The following is an 18,531-nucleotide window of genomic DNA, read 5'->3' as shown; positions in this document are numbered from 1 at the left end:
TCTGCTGACTGATGCTTTCAAAAAAATATACAGGAGCGGCGTGCCCGCACACGCACGCACACAAACACACGCGCACGCACGCACGCACACAGACATAAAAAAATATGGGTGTGAGAGGATCCTTGAAAGTCATTGTCATTAAATAGATTAATGTCTCTTAGAGATACGAAACTCTGCAGCTACTGCCTGCCTCTGACTTGTGCTGCGAAGTGACTGAGGAGCTGGAGTAAGAGAATATGTTCATCAAAAAGAAATAAACAAATAAATTAGCACAAAGTAAATTAGGCTTAAGTCTTTGATTACATACAACAAAGTTATTGAATGAAAATATCTCCACAGCTTTAGATTGGCAGGTTTGAGTAACTTGTTTACTATCCTTCTTTCCCACGTCTCTCTGCCTCTCCCTCTTTCCCTCCGCCTCGGCATTGCAATATTCACTCCAAATAACAGTGACCTTGAAGACACTTTGTTCTGTCACCTGGTATATAAAGCATAAACGACGGATGTGGACGGAACTGAGTTGTCTCGCATCTTTCTGCTGCCATCGCAGTGTTCCCTTCAAAACAATGCAGTCAACGGGGATGCACAGGAAAATAAAACAAGAAGGGTCGTCCAATGGAATGATGGAAATCTAAAATAAACAGCAAAAATGCAATATACACGGATACCATTTCTATAGGAGAAACTATGCGGAAGCTATGCATGTGTTGGTGTTGTCTCCCTCGGTCATGGTCGAACCAGGTGGCAAAAGCCATTATTAAAAATGACTTCACTGATTCGAAAGTACAGCATCTATTCAAAACTTCCATCAGTATCATTGCTTGGCTGTTGTTTTGTTCCCATCTACAGCTGATGGCAGGGTCAGACATTTGCTCACCGACCCGTAGGCTGGTTCCCCTCATAAAGACACTAATGCAGAGACTCTCAGACTGCATGTATACTCCAGCAGGATTGCATTGTGCATATTATGTTTATGTCTGAACGGTTACATTACGGAGAGCCATCGCACTTCCCTGCTGAAATACAGCTCAGACTAGCTCTCCACACGGAGCTCCGTAATGTCTGGCACAAAGCTGCTGAGCCCTGAATCAATGCATTATCGAGGTACTTACAGCCCCCTAGGCTTGACTTTGACCCGGACACTATAAGTGAAAACACAGTATTAGATGTGTATTAATGTGAGCACACCAAATTAACTCACTTTTTCTTTCTTAATCGAGGGCTCGGAGGCTCTGGTTCATGTACAAATGTATCATTTCACTGGTGATTTTCTTCAAGGGGGCTGCAGCCGGTAACCGCATGAAATGATATTAAGTCATGGTCAGTCCAGCTCCCTGAGCGCTTACACTTACTCCAGTTCCTATGAAATTCCACACACCCTGAGGCTGTTGTCTATTTCCAAAGCCCGCCCCGAAGCTGCCCCGCGGCTGGGGAGAAGGTCAGTTGACGGCCGGCTGGTCAATTCCTTGGCTCTGCTTGGCAAGAACAATGTCAGTCTGAGTAAAGGCCAGCAAGCGGGAGCAGAAAGAAAAAAAGGCTAATCATGAGGGCAGTAGTGAGGTACCTCCAAGCTGGCAAATGAGATTGCGGCATCTGCAGTAATAAACGCCTTCTTTGTCATCCCGATTGGGAAACTCAACACGTCAGAGAATCTCTCATGGGTGAGTGATGAAACAATCCATCTTCAAATTTATAGTAATTATTGTTATTTATTATATCTTCTTATGTAGTGAAGACAACAACGATCATGACCTAAAAGGCCAACTTACAAAAGCAAAAAGTGCCGAGGTAAAACCAAATGTGACACGTCCAAGACACAGCTGTCTGTGAAATATGCATGGGTTAAAGATGGTGTCAGAGGATGAACTTAGCGCCCCAGCCTGAAGTCTGCTCACACAAAACAGCCAAGTGACACTTTTGTCAGTGTGACGGACAAGAGCTTAAAGCTGTACTTTCATAAAAAAAGGCATGGGGGGAGGGAAGGGCGCAAGTTGGTCCAAGGCCTTCTAAAACACCATGAGTCAACAGCAAACTAGGCTTCGGGTGACGGCGTCTCACGGCGGGGCAAGAATAAACACGGACGTCAGGCCAGCAACATTACGACGAATGTCAGAACTTGACGAGAAGGCTGAGAGGTTTGCGCTGCCCTTCGTACAATGAGCGATCAGCGATCCTTTCACTCCCCTCCCGAGCCGTGGTGAAGCATGATCTCGGCTTAGATACTGGCTGCACGACGCTGAGAGACGGCCCTTTTTGCATTCAAAGGCGATGAGCCAACAAGTGATGAAATCGGGTTCGAGGTAGAGAGGTGCTCTGCGAGATTCCTAAGATTTCTTGAGGGAATCTGGACAGTAAAGGGAAAAACATGCCACTTACTACATCAGATTCATATTACTGCGCCGAACCAAGAGATTCTATATTTACACTACTGAACTACTATGCTACAAGACACGCATGCATATGCATTTAAACACTGAATAAATAAATTTATAGCATGCCAAGGCTAAATCCATACTGTTTATACTTGGGGGCGAATCTACAACACATGATGATGCATTTCAGTTTAAAAAAAAAAAAGCCTTTCATTCAGAAGCGGAAGGGCAGTCTTCTTTCATCATCACATCAAAGTCTGACTGCTTCTCCAGGCAGCGTGACCAAACAGCCCGCTGCCCCCTCTGCCTTTCTAAGGGGCCGCTTCCTCGACCAACGATCCACCGTGGCATTGCCAAAGGTCCGACGTATTGGGCAGTTCAGTTAAAAAAGCACGAGAGGAAGAGCCCGGAGACGTTTCGAGTCTTAGACCTTATTTCATTTATAATCTGCTCTCCCTCCTCATTTTTGGCCAGTGCCGGCAGAAGTGATTAACAGGATCTTACACTGGACCAGCATCATCAAAACTCACTATCAATATTAGGATTTTTTTTTTTTTTTTTTCCCCCCCAAAGTAAAAGTACAGCCAGACAAAACCATATAGTCTTGCAGACTGGCAGATCAGTTCAAGGCTCAGAGTTAGGTACATGAACCTTATATTTAATGCACAAAAAGTTGAGCTTTCGTTAATTTCTTCCAGTGCATGTAATTATTGGGGGAACTTGTGCTCCCTTCTTCTTCCATATTCTTCTAACTTAATTGCAACACAAAAAAATACTGAATAGCATGAATACAACATGCTTAACTACAAGTACATACAATACGTCAATTCCTTTTACATTTTCCCTGTTAAGCCGGAGCCGCAGACAAAATCTATTTGACTTGATGTTGCAATATATTATTGAAGTGAATATTGTCTCCTCCTTTTAATGTAGAGTATGACCATGTATGTCTGAGGTAACCGATCGCACCTCTTAATACTTTCATAATTTTTTTTTTGTGATTTTTTTAAAATTCAAATTCTCTGCAAAATCAGGCGAAAGGGATGTCAGTGGATAAGAAATCTTTTACCTGAATAAATAAATAAATGAATAAACTGAAGTCAACAACACCATGAGGCACTGTACTGATTTGCGTAATCCTCACTGAACTTTAGCTTGAGGTGGAAGCACAAGGAACGACAGGAATCTTATTTCCTTGAAAAAAATCCATGAAAAGAAGTGAAACCAGGATCATTAATATCGGAGTTATTTATACTCCCTACATTTTTTATATTGACTGCAAAGATGACTTAGTTATACCAACTTTTGCAGCCCAAGAGAACAGACAACTTCAGTTTTTTTTGTCCTCACCTAATTAATGTTGATAATCTTGATCTATACAAGAAAATTAGATGTGCAGCATGTTTGGTTAATGTTAATTATATGAATCTGACATAACCAGGAAAGCACTCGAGCCTGCTAAGCTGCGGGAGCTACTTCATTCACATTCCTGCCTTTGATTAGTCATTTACAGATCAGATGGAATCAAATGCTCAGAAGAACCAGAATGAATTCTGAGATCCTTAAAATGACACTCGGTAATCAGCCAGTTTGTTAATTTTTTTTCCCCTGATGAAGAGCCATTACTCAGGAACTGCAAAATTTGTGTAAGAATTGCACAGGGGGATTCTAAATAAACACGCACACGCAGTAGGACTCCTGTGTATGGATTTCATTTGCTGTTCGACTCCGTTCACGAAAGGGTTTGCAAATCGAATCAATTTATCCCATTGAAATTAAACCAAATGATGGTTTCCAGCCTCCTTGAAAAATACTGCACTCTTTTGAAACTTTTTATGGGTTAATTTATGACAAAAATACAGAGAGGAATCAAAGATAACCTTGATTATGACTGTTTCTGGTATTTTTTCTCTTCTTGCCAGCACTTGTAATGTGTTTCCTTCACTAAATAAGCAAAAGTAAAGCATTCTCACATATTAGGCCCTCGCTAACGTTATCTTCGGCAAGCTGTATTTCATAAATCCAAGCTAACAATCACTTCTCACTTTTAACGAAGTCACTGCTTTAGCCACATCAGTCGTCTTTAGCGTATCTTTGTTCTTCATACAGATGGCTGACTGACCACATCGTAGTGTAGGCAAGACACCACTCTCACATTTAGTTATTATTTTGTTCTTCAGACTAACTAATTCTTGACTTCTTAACACCACTCTCATTTGCAATTTTTTGGGAGTTAACGAGGGCCAACTTGCTGAAAAAGCCCAAAAGAAGCATTCTAACAGGAGAACACAATGGGGAATGAAGTAAACAACACAGAGTACCATGCACGACTGTCGCTATGGTACAAGGCTACAACTTGGAAAGCCCGTTAGTTTATTCGTTTGTGCATTCGTCCACTGAGGCTTGTTGCAGGTCAATTTAAAATTTGATCGGAAACTGTTCTGAGGCCAATTTGTTCAGGATTTGGGGCGTTTGGTAGTGTATCAACCAGACTCATTATTCTAGCTGTTACAGATATTACATTACATTGCATTTGGCAGACGCTTTTATCCAAAGCGACTTACAACATTGATCCATCTCTCTGATCACTTATGCATTCATTGACTATCTATACTGTTTATCCCTCACTCACTGTTGTGTGTGTGTGTGTGTGTGAGTGGGGCTATGCCAGCTGTCATTGGGCAAGAGGCGGACAGGTTGCCAGTTGACCACAGGGCTGAATTTAGACACATACAACTGTTCAGTCTCCCAAACACATGTCTGGGCAATTTAGGGGGTCTCCAATGAAACTATTGTGGGAGGAAACCAGAGAACCCGGAGGACATTGGGAGAACGCAGACACCACACAGAAAGGCCCCCCTGTCGGAATCGAACCAGGTACTGTCTTGCTGTGAGGCAATCACCGTGCTGCCCTGCACTAAGGGTAGTCTCATGTGAAATGCTTGTCCAATAACAGCAACGCGGATTGTTTTTTGACTGCCATTTGCTGTAGAAAAAGAACGATAAGAACAGTATGAAATATCTGAAAATTTATAACTTGCTAATCCCCTTTTTTGCCGATTAGGTGCGGATCAGCAATCAGAATGTGTCTCAACATGAAGTAAACAAACCACACACGGCTGACTTTCCAACATTTTCAACATTAATCTTCTACCTCAGAGCAAGTTCTTAGTTGTCGGCCACAGATAAATACCAGATTGGCATCAAAGCAAGGTCTCCTGAAGTTTTAGAGAATTATATACAAATACAAATACAATACTTTTAATAATTATGTGATTGTAATCCCAGTGAAATTTTGATAAAATATACTTGACAAAAATGAATCACTGTTTGGGGTCCTAGGGTGGTCCCAACACAGTAGTGACATGTGGAGAGTGACGTGTCAGTGTTTCTTAAAGTTGGAGGGGGTTTAAAGATTCTTTTCTGACAGATAGACCCGCCTAAATAGATTCTGACTTTTGATTAGAACCAGCCAAAAGCAGCTTGTCTGAGCTGCAGTTTATCAGAAAGTTTTTTCGCTGAAATAAAGGCAAAGTAACCTCATTTTTTCCAACCCAAGGGGAGTTTTGCCTGGCTTTGTTCACTGGCGCATGCTATCTGTGGGTACACTCCATTTAAAATACTCAGCTTGTACATATTTGCTCGTGCTGTCCTGGCAGGCATTGCGCGCCGTGCTGGGAATATATTTCGGGGGTTAGAGCCACCAAACGTGAAATGTAACTGAAGAAGAGTGTAATAAACAGAGTTTTGCTGAGACATCAACATTTTTAAAGAGCCATTTTGAAATCATCCCAAAGTTTATCCTCCTCATCCTTATTCTTGGGGGGGCGACAACCTCATCTGTCTGGCATTCCTCTACTGCTCATAAGAGGTGAAACCACTTTTTCTGCAGGATTCTGGAAGTTTGATTTAAAACCTTGTTTAAGATCAGTATGAATAAGTAATTTCAGACCCATTCAACATCCGCTGGGAGAAGAAAAGGCACAAAGGAAGTCAGAGGAAATCATTCCAAGAAGCTGAAGAAAGACCTTCCATCATTACCGGCAATGTGATTAATTCATCTAAATCCTACTGCTGAGCGGTGAAGGTTTGAATTTATTGGTCTTTTCCACTGTGCTGTCACAAGGCACTAAATGTTCTTGGGTTAGGCCTCGTTGAACTTGCACTTACTCATATTCGATACATTCAACCTGATACTGACTCATAAGCAGCTATTTATGAGAAGATGCCATGTAAGCCCACACATGACACAGTAGCTGGGTGCTCTTCAACAGTTTAAATCAAATTGTTTCAGCTCTTGGGTCGGTTTTGTGCTGCAGTTTTGTCTGACCGATGCAATGATTTATACTGAAATGGACGGCAGTAATCGTTTATTTTAAAGACAAATTCATTTGGAGGGCTAGAAAAATTCATCCAATACCACTAAAGGAGTATGTAAAATTCGAGATTCAGTCAAATACATTTAGGATATAATTGGTATTTGGGTGGTTTCTGAATGGTTTCTTAATTGGACTTCCCAACACAATGCTGTTCAAGGGTTTGTAATGTTACAATGTGCATTGACTTAAAAAGTAAGAATAAAAACTAGACTCCCATCTCCTGGACCCAAACCAACAAAATATTAAAGCAAAATAATTTTCAAAAGTCAGAAGCATGACAATTTCCATTAATATCAACTCGTGTTTAAATTGGTCACCATTGGCAGAGTATAACATGGAAATACCAGAAGACTCCTGCAGCTACAGACAACACAACCATTGGACACATATGCACAAACATACACATGAGTGCACAGAGACACTCGCGGGGGGGGGGGGGGGGGGGGGGGGGCTTACATTTCAGCAATTAAGACCATGCTGCTTCATGCAGCATGAGGGAGATAAAGATGTGCATAAAGGATGAAAAAAAACTCTGGAGATGTTCCCACTACGTCATAAAACCAACATGGGGGAATACAGCTCCCAGGGATCCAACAAGTTTATACAAAAGATTGAGTGAAAAGAGAGGGCCAAATCAAGGATGAATTTGGCTTCTAAAACCAATCATATCAAGTCACCGGTTCCGGTACATGGTTTGACTGCTCTTTAACGCTAAACAACCAATCACACTGCAGCAAATCAGTGCATTTGGACACTGTCAAAGTGACCTGCCAAGAATCACAATATGCCAGAAAGGTGTTTTAAGTGACTTTAAAAGTGGGTAGCTTCTTGGTGCCAGACCGTCTGTCCAGACATAAATGCCTCGTTGCATAAATGCCTCGTTGATGCAAGAGGTCATAAAGGAATGATCAGAATTGGTTGGAGATGTCAAAAAGGAAACATTAACTCTAATAACCACTGTTTACAACCAAGCTATACAGAAGACCATTTCTGAACCCACATCTTGTCAAACCTTGACGTAGATGAGCAACATCAGCAGGGACCACATTGGATTCCATTCTTGCCAGCTAAGAGCAAGATACCAAGGCTACAATTCATTCAGGTTCACCAAAATTGCATAATGGAGGCCAAATAAAACCATGCCCGGAGTGATGAGTCTTAATTTCTGCTGGAACATTCAGAGGGTAGGCTCAGTATTTGGGCGTAAACCAGGGGTGTCAAACATACGGCCCGCGGGTCGGAGCTGGCCCGCGGGTCGGAGCTGGCCCGCAAGATAATTTTAAAGTGAAAAAATGCATAAAAGAATAAAGCTTTTTTAAATTAAGAGCAATTCAACTATTTTGGTCAGAGTAGAAGACAAGACGCATCACTGAGACGGACCAATCAGCAGACATAATCAATGCGCCATCTGCTGCTTGTTACGACGTTGTTTCTACCCTGTTCTCTACCTCCCACAAAACCGAACTAGCCAAAATTATCAAAACAGAGAAAAGTAGATAAAGAGTGTAGAATTTTCAAAGACAAATGGACTTCATCCTATTTATCTACGGATACACACGGGAAACCTTAGTGCTTGGTGTGTTTGCAACAAGTTTTGGTATGTAAGGAATAGAATATTCGGCGCCACTACGAGACTCATCACAGTGAAAGGACAACTTGCAATACCTTGCAAGGAAAACTGAGAAGATATAAGGTCAACGAATTGCTGGCGGGTCTGAGGAAACAGCAGTCCACTTTCACCAATAGCCGAGAAATTAGTGAAGCAACGGTAAAAGCCAGCAACCTAATTGCTAGCGAAAATGTGCAATTTAATGTCAGTCACCAGCTTCACTACAACAGAGTATGATAGAATTTACTGTTCATGCACTTCCATACATTTTCAGTATGTATATGCATGTTTCATGTATGAAGTTTACACATTTACAGGACCGGACAGGATTTTCTTCCTTTCACATAGCACTCTCTTTAGGTTGTAAGGTGTAGGCAGGGATTCAATTTGGATTTGATACATGTGTAAATGGGTTACAAATCCCTTTCTTTATAAGTCTCTTTAAGTGCATTACTATATTTTTCAATAGAAATTACTTGTTAAGGTTTTGTGCCTTTGTACGATCAGTGGGATCAGTTGCAATGCATACATTTGAATGAGAAAAGTAAATTACATGTTTGTCTAAGGAAATATGAGGTGTTTCATGAAATGTTTTGAAAAAGGATTGTTCATTAAATTCAAAGAGTTTCCTAATGTCCTTGTACTTCTTTACGCCACAACAGAGGAAAGACATGATATTTTGGTTATTTATTGCTGAGTATGCTACAATTTTAATGGTTCGTCCCACTTGACATCTACAGTACCTCGGCCGTATGTGGTCCGCGATAAAGAATGAGTTTGACACCCCTGGCGTAAACAATGTGAGAGCATGGATGACTCCTGCATTGTCACAATGTTTGAGGCTGCTTGTGGTAGTGTTAAGAGTATGGAGAATATTTTCTTGGCCCATTAGTTCCATCTGAGCATCATTCAAACACCACAGTCGACCAAAGTATTGCTGCTGACCACGTCTAACTCTTTGTAGCCACAGCGCAGCATCTTCTGAGGGCTGCCCACTGCAAAATGGGCTCTTGAGCCTGACAACTCAAATGGCACCCATGAACAGTTCGGTATCTGAATCCAAAGTGGTGTTGGCATGATGCTATTAAGTCCATATGGACCGTAATCTCTGGAAATATTTCCAGCACCTTGTTAAATGAATTAAAAAAAAAAAAAAGTAAATGGTGAGTTCTGAAGATGTCCTTGCCATGCATCAGCAAAGAGTACTAAATTAGGAGGCCAGTCTATTGCCAAATCTAAAGTATGTCTGAACATATTATAAGTTGAGCAACCATTTGTAACCTTCCTTTTCAGCACTGCAGCGAGCAAAGTGTTGGTCCTTTTCAAAGGTCCATTCATTTGTAAAGGGACACACAAATTTCAGTTATTCTTCATCACCAAATGGCATGAGGGGGGCTGATCTATTTTTAGAAAATCATTTTAAAAAATAAATAAATAAAAAAAATATCTCTTCTAGACCAGGTTGTTGGACACTCAATACACCAACATATTGTGATTTACGTTTCTGCAATATGAACTATATAGTCCAGCCTTTGTAAAATACCGTTCTTCCTAGCACTGTATCAGGAAGCAGACTTGATAGATAATGTTCAAGCGCTACAACTGTGTTAAAAAGGTAATATTTAGATGTATTTGAGCAGAATCTGACAAGGAGGTTGGACAACTTGTTCGTCACTCGCCTTGATTTCACTGTGATTCTTTTCACACCCCAGCGCCGCCTACCTCACCTGCTATTCCTTTCTGTACCCACACTGTATCAAGGTTCATGGTAGTTGTGCATTAAAAAGGAAAACGGAGACGTTACACAAGTCTACTATTCATGTAACAGTAACAGATGATGACATTTTTTGGCAACATGACAGCATACTGCAAGAACACATTGAGAAGAAGGGTAGTGTCGAGTTAGAAACAAATTTAGCAGAGTGCCCTGGAAAGGCCGTAAGTGGTGAAGCGACTTTAATAACAATGCTGTGATCACGACCAGAGCATGAATGTAGGGCACTCTATAACCGAAGGACTGCTCCGATGCCCAGCCCTATTTCTCATACACCGTTTACAATGTCCAGACACATAAAGACAAGGAGTCATTCTCTGACTACGTTCCCGTTTCCGGAAAGAGTTGGGAGACTGAGAAAAGACATCCCGACTCCCTCAGGATGGCTTGGATCCTGATGTTGCAACCTCAAGCTCAGCAATCTGCCCTCATTCAATAATCTGTCCGCTCGCTTTGAACTCAGAACAGCAATGGCAGTCACTCCCATTGTTTGTCTTTGAACTGGTAGTGAAGCAGGTTCAAGGTTCAGTGAAAAAGAGCATACAATGTCCGTGCAGGATCTAGACTTCAGAGGATATTATTTATGGTTTGATGATATGGATGTTAAAGTTTGATCCACAATCATTGCCCTGAGATGACAGCGTTATCCAGGAAGCGCACAATTCTACATCCGTAGTGTTTTCATTAATCAGGCGGCAGCACTTAAGGGCTCCAATCCCTAGACATAAAGAGCAGTCTAGTGGCTGTAAACTGCTGCAATTGGCTAATCTGTGGATAAATCAGTACGTAGGTGTTTGCAGCTACCTCCTACCAAACACAGATAAACACGGGGCAGCTGGAAGCATCACAGAGAGCCTGAGAAAAATCAGACCCCTGACATTTCTATGGTGTAGACTGAAAGGAAAGGTTACCCAGCAGTAATTACATTTGGAGGGGAAGAAGGAAACACTGCCAGAGGTTGTCTGGGATACCTATTCGCATATGCGTGCAAGTGTGTATGTGTGCGACTATGTTGTTGTGGATGTGTGTGCTCAGTCAGCCCCCTCACTCGCGCTTGCATAAGCCCCTATAATCACTAGTTTCACTCTTGCGGTTGAATCAAGGCTCTCATTTTCAAGCCTAAAAGTTACAAAGCGCCTCGGCCTCCGCAAGGCCTTGATTACTCAGCTGTTGGCTTTGTTACTGAAATGAATTCCTCTAATAATGCTAAGGCGGCCGTAACACAAAGAGCTGCACTTCCTATCTTTGGAAATTAGGTGATATTCTCTGGGTCAAATTTTTGATGAGAATGCGACAATTATTAGCTAGTTAATGAAAGATGAGGATAATCAAGTGAATTATGAACAGCATCACCCACCCATTCTGTTAAAGTGCCCTTTCCTATTTTTGTCAACCTCTTTTTGAATGCGTGTGTTCAGCATGACACAGGCATTATACAGTAAGAACTTACTGTGAGCATTGTCTGTGAGAGTCACCAAACCACCGCTTGAACCCTTGAAATTTGAATTCATTTGCCGCTTCCTGTGTGATCAAATATGACTGTACCGTAGAGCAGGGTTTTCAACTTTCGGCCAGATTCATATGCCAGACATGCCATCGCAAGGAAAACTCAGGTTAAAAAAAAAAAAAAAAAAAAAAAAAGGGAAAAAAAAAAATCTTAACACTGCCTCAATCTTGCTCCATCTACCTCACTAATTATGATGTACTCTTGCCTGTTGCAAACTTTGCCCAGATGATGAGGTAGGCCAGATCAATACATGGTCGGTAATACGGATAAATACAAACACCACAGGATGAGGCAGAAATAGAGAGTGAGTTAGGGAAGGGAGGGTTTCTCTTCATCCGCCTCATCTACTTGCAGAATAATTAATTTATAGCCTGTCCCAAGACTGAGAGAGGCATTGGTGAAGAGAAATAATGTATTATGTATGGTGGTATCAGTGTAAGAAAATACATGGAAAAAAAAGGTCTGGTGAAAACAGTACTGTTTTTTTTTCTTTTTCTCCCTAAATTCTAAACCTTTTTCTAGAGGAAAGGATTGTTTATGGTTTCAGAACATGCGCTGGCCCTGCATTGAGGACTACTCCAATCCTCATTATCTGACCACCAGTCAACCTTTGGGGTTACAAGGTACTTAAATCTGCACTTGGTCTAAAGGGGAAGAATTGCAAAGAACCGAGCCTTTATTGTGAAGAATTTGATGTACAAAAAACACTTACAAAACACCCACAAACCCATCTAATCCGTCCACCGAATGGATTAGTTAGCCGTAACTTGAAGAATGAATAAAAAAAAAATACTTCCACCCACACCGGAGAGTAGTACACCTGTTCTGCTTCACAAAGGCTAGAAACAATATAGATTTTTTACTTTTTTAGACCCTAATGACGGGGTTATCTTCAAATTAATTCCTGTTGGGCAGACAATACTGGGCATCGGAAGATGTTGCTTCAGTTTGAAAATAAATGGACGCTGATCTGATTTCTGTTCAACCCAACAAACAAATAACCTTGGTTTAGTGCCTTTAATGGGGTGAATATTTATAGCTTGAAAATGTAAAGTGACACATAAATGGGGCAGACCACTGCTGTCTCAACCACGGCGCTGCCTGCCACTTACAGCAGTTGGTTATTTTGCATGCCTCTACTCCACAGAAATGAGAAGTTTAATTTGTTGGTTCAAATACATTTCAGTCTGTGAAGAACAATGCATAAACCAGAGTAGCTTTTATTTGGCCATCAGAAGTCAGCCCAGCAGCAGGCTCAGGACTGTGTGGCTCCTCGGCGTGTCATGGCAAAAGTCTTATTTAACAAACAAATAATTTATAGCCTTGCTCTTATCATGGGCAAACATGTGGTGGCTATAGTTAGGCTCATAATGGAGGCGCACACGCTCACTTAATGATTCCAGGTATTACAGTGTCATTGGCACCTCTACTATGTTTGCCAGCTATGAGAAAAAAGATGCTTATGCAGGGAGTGGGTTTGATGCGCCATTACTATGTGAAATATATTTGGCCATTTTCTTTAATATTGGCAACAAATGCAATTGGGCTTGTGAGAAAAATACATAAACTGTTTTTACTAAAACAATATGTTTTTTTTGGTACAATATGCATCCAGAGTAGAGAGACTATAACCCTAAATGAAACGCAGCAAGGGATTTTAAGCTGTCAAAATATCTTACTGGTTGGGAAAGATATATTACAATTAAAAGATTAGTCAGCATTAAAAACATTTGTTATTATTATTTGGCCAATTTCTTGAAAGCCCCATTAGTAATTCAGAGCTGTACACATGAGTCACAGGGCTCGTAAAGTGCTTGTTGACAATCAAAAAGCCAATGGTTTCCAATGGACACCAGGAACACTGCAACCTTTTTTTTTTCCAAAACAGAAAACAAATACTTTACACTAAGAAATACACAATATCTGCCTGCACATCAGGCTGTGATAAGAAAACGCAGTATAATATCACAAACCAACACCACATCATCCAACAATGAGGACACTATCTTTGAGATGGAGGGGATTTTTTTATTTTTGCAAAATTGAGGATGAATGAAAAATAAAAACAAACAAAAAACACTAACAGATTTAGGAGATAAGGCTCTGCCAAGAGATGCAAATCAGACAGGTTTTTAATTAAACAATTATTTAGATTTATGTATTTTGATAACTAATTAATTACTTAATTACAGAAAACATATTATAAAGCTTGTCAATAAGACAACTAACTTATGTACTCTACTGAGGCTAATACCTAGTCATTGGAAAAAAAAAAACAGAATAAACAAGAAAAAAAAATTTAATGTAATGTGAGAAAAAACTAGGTCCCTTTATAACATCAAAACATTGTATTTACTTAATATATATATATATATATATATATATATGTATATTTCACACATGCTTAACATATTTCAGAGGATGAGGACATTGTGTTTTTTCATATTATTCACTGGTTTGCTGTCCTTCAAAATTTTTCAACAACCTGACAATCCCTTCAGCAGGATCCTTGTCAAATGTACAGATTTGCAGACAGGCCATGCATTGTCCATTGCTCTGGGCTATGACGTGAGGTAACGTTCTGCGTCTTGCTTTGTCACGATGAAAGCCTCGGCCCGGGAGAGAGAGAAAGCATAAAGCTGCTTCTATTCCTGTTATGGCTCAGTCCTATGTCCAGATTTTTATTTCCTTTTTGTAAAATTCTGATTACTGATCAACACTGACCCCACCTCTATCAGCACCAGTCTGTGTGGCAGCTAATATTGAGGTCCAGAATGATAAGAGGAATTTAAGAAGCAAAAATACAAGACAAATAATAGTGACAAATTCAGTTGAAGTGGAAGTGAACCGTTTCTATAGGAATGTTTCACAGATGTTTGCAACTCTATGACTAATTAAAGATTCTCGCCAATTATGTGTCTGGAACAATGGCAAGATATTTGACGTACAGTGAAAAGAAATGGAACTCAAAGGTTTTTTGCACCAATTTCTTTCAAACTCATTATAAACAAACAAACAAAAAAACCCTCCTTCATAGAAATGTCTCTACAGCTACAGCACGGTTCTATCATTCATAATCTTCAGGCTGTGGCTGCCAAATCAACCGAAAAAATTTTATCTTCAGTGTGTATCAAATGTATATATTAATTGAATTATTTTCTCTCTTGGATTAATAAAGCCAGACTGCCTGAAAATCAAGGATTTCCACTGATCCTATACATCTGTGATTGGCCCAGTTTAGTTTCAGCCTGCTCGCATTTGTGAGTCAGTGGAGCTTGTCGATGTCACTGATAAGCCATAAATTCTTTTTTTCCCCCTCATAACCTCTCCTTTATGCAATAAATGAATTGAAAGAAAAAAGCATCATCTTAGAACCCATGATACCATAATAAACTCTACAACACTTTCATACACTTGGTAAGTTGTTTCCATCATGAAGGATATAGGTGGCTGGACTGCAGGTCATTACTCGGTGGGATAAAAAATGAGAAGATGTCTCTCATACTATTCCTGTCTCTTCTCAAGACTAGAATATGATGCCACGTTTTTGCCTTGTCTGTATTACATCTTGTGGAGGTGGAACATTCCACCACTCATGCAGCAAGGATACACACAGTAATGCATTTGTAAAAAGGTACAGGCGAACTGGTGTAACAGCCAATTCAAAAGAGTGACATCCGTGTGCATGTGTGTGTTCCTACTTCCGTTGTGGGATGGCAGAAGCTGCACGGTGGAGCGGCAGCACACTAGCTTTGTCTCCCTCAGCGTAAACAAAGGCTCCCGACGGTGGTGTCAGAGCAGTTGCACCGCAGTGAGCAAGCTGTACAAAAAGGGGGCTGGTGTGACCCATGCTTAGGTTAAAAACTAAAGTTATATTACAAAAAAATCTCACGTACTTAGATAAAAACACAAGGGATTTTGAGCACTGGTGTGATTTTGAAAGATTAAAACTACTGTTTAAACATTGCAGGAGTGATGTAATCTCCAGCTGATAGACACCTGTCAATCCATGGCAACACACTCCAAGACAAATTTTCCGTAGTAAATTGTCGCTGCCACCAACACAAGAACAGAATGTGCATCTGCTGGCAGTGCAAATTTAACGGCGGCATCCTAGAATGGGGTTGCAACAGGTTTGGCGGTCGCCATGACCTCTTCAAATAATCTTTAGATCAAACACCCTTAGGGTGGAGAAAATGAGCAATGTGCTCAGCGGGAATTGACTACCAGCCTGGACACAGCCTGCACTTGGTCCTATGATTTTGCTTGTTACATTCACAGTATGACTGTTTTTTCCACCAGCAGCAAAACCACCTGGAACTTTTCTACAGGAAAGGATCCCGCTAGGTTTGGTGACAGGGAGACCTTCCGTAAAGCTATGGATCTCGCAATAAGTGACAGAACTGAACAGAGGGCGGTACACCTGTTTTTAGAAGTGGTGTGAAGCTGCAGCCCGAGGGGTCTCTGATCGCCGGGGTTGATATTTTGAGCAATTCCTCAGAATCATACCATTCTGGACAAAAAAAAAACAGCCAACTCGATAAAGAGGTCACAGAAACCTGTGCCGGGCTCCACTATTTTGAGAAAAATTATACAGCATTCCCTCAGTGGGACGGACGCCGAACGCCTTCTTTTAAGCCAAGGGAAAGGTCACATTAGGAGCAAAGATGATGTTCTCTGTCTGGCTGGGGAAGGTAAGTTAAACCCTTTCCTCTTTCCCAAGTGCACTTCCTCGAATGATACAATACCATTGTACTGTGAAAATACAGAATAGTTCATTCTGATGAAAAATTCATAAAATACCAAGCTTAGATTCTGACATGAACGGTCTTTAACAAGAGGACTTTAAGGGAAAGCAGTGGAAACTCAGTCAAGAATCCCACGAGCTGAAAGGGATTATGTAAGTCCTCTCTATTCTCGGTCACCCAGTCATTTTTGATATGTTCTACTATGATGCCAATGCACAATCCTATGCCTAAAATTTCATTTTTACAGGATCTTTCTCTGATTCTGAGGCCCTACATTGAGCTGAAAATCTGCTAAAAACTGTTCTCGAAAAAAAAACTTTTTACGTGGCACTGCAGTACAGCGGCTCTGGGTCTATTTATTATTTTATAAGCCACTGCTGAACAGAGATGACTATTTCCTTGGCCAGTGGATATGGTGGGCTAGTTTTGCATGAAACCCATTTGATTTTGTCCCGCTTTGACAACCAACTCTTAAAGATTTTTTTTTCCTCTTTCCCATATGGGCAGGATCCAGATCCCCTTGGGCCAGTTGCAATAGCTTTAAATTTTCCTCCATCACTAATGTATTTGATACGGTTAATTTCCGAAGAGTATTCTTGACTGCACTACCACTTTATGGGTGATTTGACTTGCGTGAACTTTCTTAGTTTATCACTGCTAATACTACATCATATAGTGATTTTAGTTTTGATTGTTTATTACTATTTCGTGGCTTCTAAGCTGCCCTATTTTAATGCCCCCTCGACCGCAACTCAAACAGTTATGAGCAGACCGACTGGGTTTCTAAGTGCAAATGACTACAAATTTAAAAGCACTATTTGGACAGGGTTTTTTTTTTTTCCCCCCCAATCGGCAGCATTTGGGCATCACTGAGAGAATATCAGCTCGAGTTTGAATGGAGGGGCAAAATAATATTTTTCTGCCAGCGACCCATTATTGATGAACTATTCATATATTCTGACAAGTGTGTAAAAACCCCTTAAATCCTTTAATGATGACGCACCCATCCCACACGGCTTGTTTTTCCTCTCTCAGCTCCAGTGACAAGTCAACTCAGGGGGGGATGGAATATATTATTCGCTCCAAGCGTCTTGTTTTCCAAAACATCGACGCAGGTCTCTGCAAACACTATCAAGCGCGTATTAGTCTTCCAAGGTCATGCGAAAGCCCGCAACTGCTAACTATGTTGACAGAGGCCTCAGCTGTCAGTACAGGTACAATGTTGGCTGCTGCACAGGATGGTTTCATTGTTTCTCCGCCGGTGTTAAATTACTCCCGGCGCAGGACAAATGCTCGGTTGTTCCGGGACACAGGACAGTATACAGTGTTTGTTGTGAGAACTAACACGGGAAAATCTGGTACAAGAGTAGCATAGTAACTCTGGCTGAGCATATATATCTCGGTTTGCTTTAATCGCCTTAAAACTGACGTGTTATGACACTAACAGTCATTTCTAAGGGGGACAATACACCTGCTAACAAATGATCGTGTGAAGCTGCCGTGCGTAATCGAATCCATACCCGGTGCACGTCAGTGTTGCCTTCAAAATAAAAGGCTACAGGCGGTGGCGAACAGCAGCTAAGCGGCCTTTTTAAGGGATAAACACATGTTAAGAATATTAACGTCTTCTTGGGCAAAATTGTTATTCTCTTGGATCCTACCCCAAGCACGGATAGCGAATGTTATCGTCGCATTTTAGTGTCAATTTCAAGGCGGAAGTAGCATACGCGCTTCTAGACGGTGGTTTGGCTCTAGCATGGAGGCGCTACTGACAGTTGTCGCCTCCTGTTTTTTGCAACCTGGGGGTTCAACGTTAGTTGGCAAAATCTGCCCCCCCGCCCCTTGCACACCTAGTCAAGAGAGGCTGAAAAAGAACGCATTAAGAGTCGAATGCATCTTCAGCCGACCCTCCCCCCACCCAGTGCCGACCGGCTACGTCTCCCGTGCTAATGAGGAAGACAAGGCACCGCACCACCTCGATCCCGTGTATGCGGTGCCCCGATACACGCCAACGTGCGGCTTTCTGCACGGGCGAAGGAGGGAGGGGGCAGATGCAACCCCGGGCAACTTTTGTTGCCGTCCGGCCCTGTTCCCACATCACCGCTAGTTTCGCAGCATCGGTTCAATGTGGCGAACACCCAC

General features: G+C 41.4%; 1 protein-coding gene across 4 annotated transcripts in view; it reads right to left on the bottom strand.

Annotated features, from left to right (window-relative positions):
• arfgef1 (ADP-ribosylation factor guanine nucleotide-exchange factor 1 (brefeldin A-inhibited)) overlaps positions 1 to 18,531 on the bottom strand; it is a 56,149-nt gene that overhangs the window by 36,965 nt on the left and 653 nt on the right. The gene's annotated exons all lie outside the window — the stretch shown is intronic.

Source organism: Fistularia commersonii, chromosome 8 (assembly GCF_037954325.1).
Source record: "Fistularia commersonii isolate RoL2024-O1a breed Wild chromosome 8, RoL_Fcom_v1.0, whole genome shotgun sequence".
In the NCBI taxonomy this organism is placed as follows: Eukaryota; Metazoa; Chordata; class Actinopteri; order Syngnathiformes; family Fistulariidae; genus Fistularia; species Fistularia commersonii.
This window is presented reverse-complemented; position numbering and strand designations above follow the sequence as displayed.